General features: G+C 22.9%; 1 long non-coding RNA gene across 1 annotated transcript; it reads left to right on the forward strand.

Annotated features, from left to right (window-relative positions):
• The first annotated feature begins 4,235 nt into the window (after positions 1-4,235).
• Positions 4,236-5,669, forward strand: LOC145835299 (uncharacterized). The gene is made up of 3 exons (XR_014369851.1): positions 4,236-4,323; positions 5,489-5,588; positions 5,657-5,669. It is a non-coding gene; the product is annotated as an uncharacterized LOC145835299 (long non-coding RNA).
• The last annotated feature ends 2,125 nt before the right edge of the window (positions 5,670-7,794 follow it).

Raw genomic sequence — 7,794 nt, forward strand, 5'->3', positions numbered from 1 at the left:
GTTATTTTTAATACTTGTAATTTATACACACTTCCCTCACTTTACTGACATCTACTCTTCGTTATTACAAAACTATGCTTTACCTTTCTTACATGTTATAAAAAAAATCTATAAACCAAAAAATAAACATTTTAAAATAAACTCTATTTACATGTCTACTAAAATTTTATAAGAGAAAATTTATTTTTAAAAATTTTAGCAAAAACAAAAATTAAAATACAATTTAAATAACTGTAATAGTTTAAAATAAAATCTATTTGACGTGGTTTTAAACTCTAAGTACCTAAAGTTTGAATAATAGAAGTAATAACTTTTTAAGTCTGAAACGAAATAAAAATATTATGAGCCACTAAATTTGCTAATAACTTTTAGATTGTTAAAAAATTACTAACTGTTTTAAAATATTTTTCTTTTTTTGTACAAGAAAACTTAAAAGTTTATAATTTTTGTATGAGCTTAAACACTTTTTTGAAAACAAATCTTAATTATAACTATTTTAAACTATTTAAATAAAAAACTTATGCAATAGGGATTTTTTAAATATAATATTCAAACTAATATATTTAATGAAGGATTTATTTAGTTCTCTTTTATATTCTAATTGTTACCACATAAAGTTCCAATTTTGCAATCAAAAATTAGATTTGTTTCTAAAAAGAAAGTATGTTGGTAGATAAGAACTTAAATATTAAGTACTGAAAACTTCAACAGGTTTACACAAATACGAATGATTAAATTAAATTACACGGAAATTTATTTTAGTTTTTGAACATATTTATTGAATACACCTATTTAAAAAAGAATCATTATAATAGTAGTTTTATCAGTAATCAACAACTATATTCAAAAAAGCATTTGATTTGAAAAGTATATAAAAAACCAATCTAAAAAACAAATGCTTGATAAAAAAGGGATTTTTTCGACGTACAACTCACAAAAACCTTATTTATCGTGAATGTCTTCATGGAAATTGCCAGATTACAAAGGATACAAGAAACAAATGTCAATCATGCAGAATAAAAAAGTGTCTTGAAGTTGGAATGTCTAGAGATGGTTAGTTACGAATGAAAAAATACATACCTAAACACAATTAATTATTTGTTAGCCTGTATTTACTTCAAGATATACCAAAAAAATTTTTTTTAGTTTTTTGAAAAATTTAGTGTTTTATTTAGCTTTGAAGTATTTCTAATCATTTTAAATACGTTCAAAAACGCTCAAGTACGTTAAGAATATTTAAAAATACTGAAATATAAAAATTTTTTAATAATGTAAAAATACCAACAATTATTATTAATCTTTAAATTTAGTGTATATTCAACTAACAAACGTCTACTTTGCTTGTTTATTTGTTTTGATCAGTGATTTTTTTCAAATAATTTTAATTTTAACAAATTTAAATTGTTTATTTTTTAATATCAAGATTTTTGTTTATTTGTATTATATTTCAAACATATAAAGCAGAAATTAAATAAATAAAGAGCAAATATTTAAAACTTCTAAACATTAAAACTTTAAAACAAGTTTTGTTCAATTTTTTACTATGTTTTATATAAAATAAAAAAAAATTAAATGAAAGTTATTTATTAAAAACAATTTATTTTTAGTATAAGTTTAAATACTTTGTAGGCATTTTATTAAATAGGTAAAGCCATTTCCTAATCTAACTTATTTTTTTTGAACGTTTTCGAAAAAACTTTTTTTACACATAAAACATAGAAAAAAACAAATTTTATCATTTTTGTTGTTGAAAAAATAAGATTCAATTATTATCAGTAAACATAAAGTAGCCTATTTGTATTCAACATACTTAAACAAAGAAGTTCCTTTAACTTTGAAATTTATTTTTTTAAATAGTAGTAAAACTTATGTGATACTTCATGATTTATACGTAATATATTTTCTTAACAACAGTAACGCCTTAAGACTAAGTATTTTAGTACAAAGTGGAAACATCTAGACCCGTTTATATCTGTAAATAACCTGTAATAAATATTAAAAACAAAATATTAAAGTTAAAAAAAAAAGCTTCCAATCAATATAAAAATTTTGAATCATTTAAAACATTTTACTTCTATCTCAGCTGTGAAGTATGGAAGAATTCCAAAAAACGAAAAAGTTAGACAAGAAAAAAACCGATGGAAAAGAATTAGAGAAATGATGTAAGTAGCTTTTTTAAATAAGACATTTTAAAAAGTTCATATAATCAACGTGTTTAGAGACTTGTTTCATAAAAAAGTAAAAATACAAAGATGAAAATACGATTTTTACAATTAAAGAAAAATCTTACATTTTTCAGTTTTTAATGTTTTGTAAAAGCTACAAACTTTTTTTCTACAAAAAAATCGCAAATTAAAAATGCAGAGTTGTAAGCATACATGTACAAATTTGTCTTGTGAATCAATTTATTTCACTCGTCAACAGAGATGAAAATAGAATACCACTAAAAGCGAAAAGAATCCAAACAAGTTCGATTGATTCTAATTTTCCAAATCACCCAAGCTACCAATTTTTGAGTGCATATAAAAGTTTACAGCCTCAAATGAATTTTAAAACATTTCAAAGTAACTTCAACGACATAAGTTATTTGAAAGAATCGTTAGCAAAAATACAACACAGTAGAAAAAATCAACGTAATACAAACACCACGGAGAGAATGTTCGAAAAAAATTTAAGCTGTTTTGAGATTAAGGAATATTTTGAAAAATTTAAAAACTACAGTAGGTTTGACAACAATATTAGAGTTCAAAGTAATAGTTTTGATAACACTTTGAAAAATTCTAATCCTATTGTGACCGAAAAGTCATATCTAAAAAGTGAAACGCCAAGTGAAAGTTATTTTTCTACACCTAATCAAGCATCTGCAAAATTCCATCCTTGGAAATTGTTAGACAACGAAAAAGTAAATAACTTTTTTGAACAAAAAGCTCCGTTTTTAACATGCAACAACAAAAGTATGCAGATTAACAATTTCTCACCAATGATAATGAATGACATTTCTAAATTTCAGTTTCCTCACTTTTCAAACTTGAACATCTATCAAATCTTGCAGAAAAAGTATGATCAGTGTTTTAAATCTATAAACATGCTTGTATCAGATTCAACTCAAAACATGGAAAAATTAAACTCTTTTTCAACCTTTTGTAACCAAAACTCAGGCTCAGACAATGTAGCAAACCAAGGAATAGGAAATCATAAATTTGACAATCTTTCTCTGACGACCACAAAACCAGTTGATTCTAATACAAATACATATTTTCACTTCAATCAAGACGTACAAGATGATTCACTTACACACATTACTACTAACCTTCGAAAGAAAACTTTTTTAGAAGATGTGTTTACAGGCAAAATAAATGAAATACCTATTAAAAGTGATTTTGTTGAGCATGCAGTAAAAAACCAACACAACGAATTAGATATAAACTACAAAATTTTGCTTTATAAATCTTCCGAGATAGATAATTTAACAAAAAATTCTTCATTTATAGTAAGTTTAGTTTTTTATGTGTTAATAAAATATTAGCTTACATTCAGTTAGTCAAAATAATCTTATTTTCTTATAAAGTTGTTAGAAATGCTGTAAATATATAAAGTATGGTATAACTTTTAATTATATTAGATTGCAATCAAAATAATTAATTTAATATTTAAGAACTATTCAAACTGAACAAAGTTTAGTAAAATAATATAAATTTAATAGTTTTCAAATTATTTAATGACTTTATAACAATAAGTAATAAAAAATAAAACTATTACAGAACACCGAAAGTGCGATATATAATAGTTATTTAGCTACTATTGATTACTCAAATGAAAAAGAGCTATTTTTTATAAACAACTTATTCAACCGAGAAAAGGAGGTGAATTACATAAATTGTATTATTAAATGTAAACGATATACCTTGTTATTTAGTACGATAAACTAACACTACACTAAGTTTTTAATACAAGATTGATAAATGCTTTAAACTGATTTCGTTTTTATTTTCGAATTAAGTTTAATGAATTTTAATACTAGTAATCTTAAAAATAATATTTGTTAAGCTTTTGTAAAAAAAATCAAGTTTAAAATTTTTAAAACCATAATATTTTAAATTGAAAAAAAAAAGCTGTTTTTGTTTAAACAAAAGTATTTATGACTGTTTCTAGCTGAACAACTGTGATTTACCTTTTGGAGTTAAGGATAACAAAAGTTTTATTGAAGAGGTTTACTTTAAACAAGAAATGTTGGACATTTGCAAATTTTCTAGTTATTTACTTGTAAAAGAAAACTTCTGCTATGACGATATAAAAGCGATGACAGAAGCAGCAGCTTACGATGTAAACTTTTTAAATTGTTTTTATAATTATTATTTCATAATTTAAATACATTAAATATCGGAACAATATCTAATTGTTTAAATTTTTGTTCTTAAAAAAATTATAACTTTTCAGTAAAACCTCTAACTTTCTAAAGTTTCAAAAAAAAGATAACATAGAAATTTCAAATGCTAATTTTGTGTAAGTTAAAATGTTATCTACTTTGTATATAATTATAAATAAGCATGTCGAAATTTTTGAGTCAGTAAAAGGTCGACGCAGGAGTTAAGGAGCTGGCAAACACTGTTAAGTATAAAATTTATCTGTTATTTCTGAAAAAATGCCGACCGCTCTTACCTAAAATTTGTTTAATCTTTCTCTTCATTTTTTTACAGCATAAACCTTAATAAAACATTTTGGAGTTTATATTTTATTAACTTCATTTGTTTCATTTTTCTCAATCAAATTATTGATGTAAAATAGGCTAATACTAGTAGTGGAAACTCGTAAATACAAAAATTATAATCTTTGAATAAAGTTCATAACAATTAAAAGTGCTTTTAAAAATAAGTTTTTGACAAAGTTAGGTTAGAGCAATACTATTATTTAAGTTTTAGTAATAAAACGTTATGTTGTTCAAGTTTATACTATTAAAATAAATAAAAAAAAATTTTTAAGGAATAATATAAATGAGTATAACACAAAACTTTTCTAACAAACAGGCTTTAATTTTTTAACTATAAATTTAGATGTTATACATCTACGTGATTTTAATTATCAATTACAATGTTTTATAATTTAATTATAATGTATCTAATACTTTCATGAGTGTTATTAACTAAATAGGTTAGTTTAATGATCAAAACCTGTTTAAATATCTTATTATTATCAGTTTTTTAAGCTAGGTTATATGAAAAAAAAATTGAAAAGCTTTAAAAACTTATTCTGTGCCACAAACATTTTATACTTTAATGTTATTTTAACTTATAGTTTTTATTAATCCCAAGCTTCAAAAAAAATATCTTTAACAAATTAACAAGCCAAAAGTCTTTGATTGTGAAGAGTTTTTTAAAGTTTTTTATATTCAAGTTAAAAATATTCTTTTTAAAGCACCTTAATAAGAATATTAAATGCTATTTTTTTGACCTGTACTAGAAAACAATTTATACTAAATATTTATAAACAGATTTTAGTGGTAAAAATGAGCTCTTTATATGATTCAGAGTATCATACTATCAAGGTACATGGGAAGAAAAAACAGTTGCAAGAGTGTAATGTTAAAAAAGGTAGTAATGTTTTGTTTTTTAGTTATCATTAACTTTTCTCTTTCTTTAAATCGAATATTTTTGAACAGGTATGGAAAGTGTTGTAAATAATCTTTTTGATTTCTTCTATCACATGGCTATCTTCAATTTTACAAAAAAAGAACTTTCACTTTATTGCTCACTTTTATTGTTAAATCCAGGTAATGTACTTGTGATACTCTAAAAAAGAACTAAAAACTATTAAAAAAAAAAAAGTTGAATAAACAAAATAAATACTTTAAATAAATGTTTAATAAAATAAACTTATTAAATCTTCTTTTAATCCTCTACATTAAGCTTTTTGCTTGACTTTTTTTTATTTTAGGTTGCAAATTTATCAAAAACAGAGATTTAGTTTTGCATTTACATGAGAGAGTTCTGCTTCTATTAAAAAATTCAATGAAGAATACAGAAAAAGAAAACTTTATTCGACTTTTAAATAAACAATACGAAATAAGGTCATTAGCTGACCAATTAAAGAAAACAATTTTCTAGCTTTTGTTTTTTTAATTGTAATAGATTTTTATACTTTGCTACAATTAGTTTTCATGAAACATAAAAGTTTGCATTCTGAGTTTTACAATATGCAAGATACACAGCTTTTCAATTAATAAAAAAACTAAGAAAATTGTGATTTACTGTGTTTTTATAAGTTTAATAAACTATTTTAGTTATAGCATGGTCTATTCACTTTGCAGTTTAATAGTCACTGTAAGTATACCTATAAATTTATATTCAAGTCAAAATATTTTTTTACATGATCAAATAAAACTATTTGTATGTTTGTAATAAATTATCAAACTTTCTAAGCTGATAACATAATTTTTCATACTTATATCACATAAAACTAAGCCTCACGGGCTATCTCTTAAACTAGTATACTATTTTTGTGTTTTTACTGTAGACAAGGGTCGGAAAATTGCAGCCGACCCGCGGGCAAATATGGTCTGCATTGAAAAAAAAATCATGACTTACACATCATTTTTTTTTACACTAAATATTTTTTATGTATATTTTATTTGAAAAAAGGCTTTTATCTATTTAAAATTTATGTTATATTCTGCATTATTCTAAAATATAAGAAGTACACTAAGTACCGTTTATATGATTTATTAAACATTTGTTTTTAATTTTTGAGTTAAAGTTTAACAGTTCTGTGTTAACTTCGGTAGAAGTCATACAGATAAATGAATCAATAATATTAACTTTAAAAATAATATATATGTTTGTAAAATACCCTTTAGAAGTTGTTTTTAGAATATAAAAAGTTTTTTGTCATAAAAGGCGTAAAACCAATGATAAAAACAACTTAAAAAAAATCATTTTACAAAGTGTTTACTGTAGAGTTTTAGAAAAAAGTTACAAAAGACTGCAATATCAAATAAGCTATACAAAGTAACAGCAAATTTATCAACTATAAAAGTAAATGATTGAAAAAATTACTATTTAATGAAGTATCCATAACCTTACAAAATCACGAGATCATTTTATATATTATCGGATGCGAAAACATTAATCCAACAAAAACATAAATTATCAAAATGTTGTAAACTTAAAAAAAACCCATACAATTGAAAAATGTTTATCTTAAGAGTCGTCATTAAAAAAATATAAACGAGGACAGTTCAAATAGATTAAAAAGTATATAGTTTATTGAAAAAACATACTTAGCTCTAATATTATTTAAAGTTTGCCTATTTTTCATTAAATTTCAGGTACAAAAAGTTGACAATTTTTAAATTTGATTTAGGACTTCTAAAAGAAACCCAAACAACTATTATTAAAAAGCTATTTGATTTTCGTACGTCCATTGGTTACCTTATGTACACTTAATAGACAAGTTTTCTAAAACATTTTATCAAAAAATAACTTGTGATTACTAGAAGTATCTATTATTCAAACTATTTTACAAAAGTTCTATTTTATATTACTTTTAAACTTTATTCATTTAAATTTTGAAAATTTAATTCACTAATTTACCAAATCTAGATCTTTATTCAATTAAATTGTGGATAGTTTAAAATTTTTGATGCTAAATTAATTATTTTATATGTTTTTTATTTTGTTTACTATTTTTAAAAAGGGGTGGGCAACTTTTCTAGTTATAGTACTAAAAATAATTATTGATGGACTGTTTAATTTTAGAAAATTTTACTGTTTTTTGATAAGGAACATTTGTAATGAAAAA

Source organism: Thalia democratica, chromosome 4 (assembly GCF_965202585.1).
Source record: "Thalia democratica chromosome 4, ktThaDemo2.hap1.1, whole genome shotgun sequence".
Taxonomy (NCBI): domain Eukaryota; kingdom Metazoa; phylum Chordata; class Thaliacea; order Salpida; family Salpidae; genus Thalia; species Thalia democratica.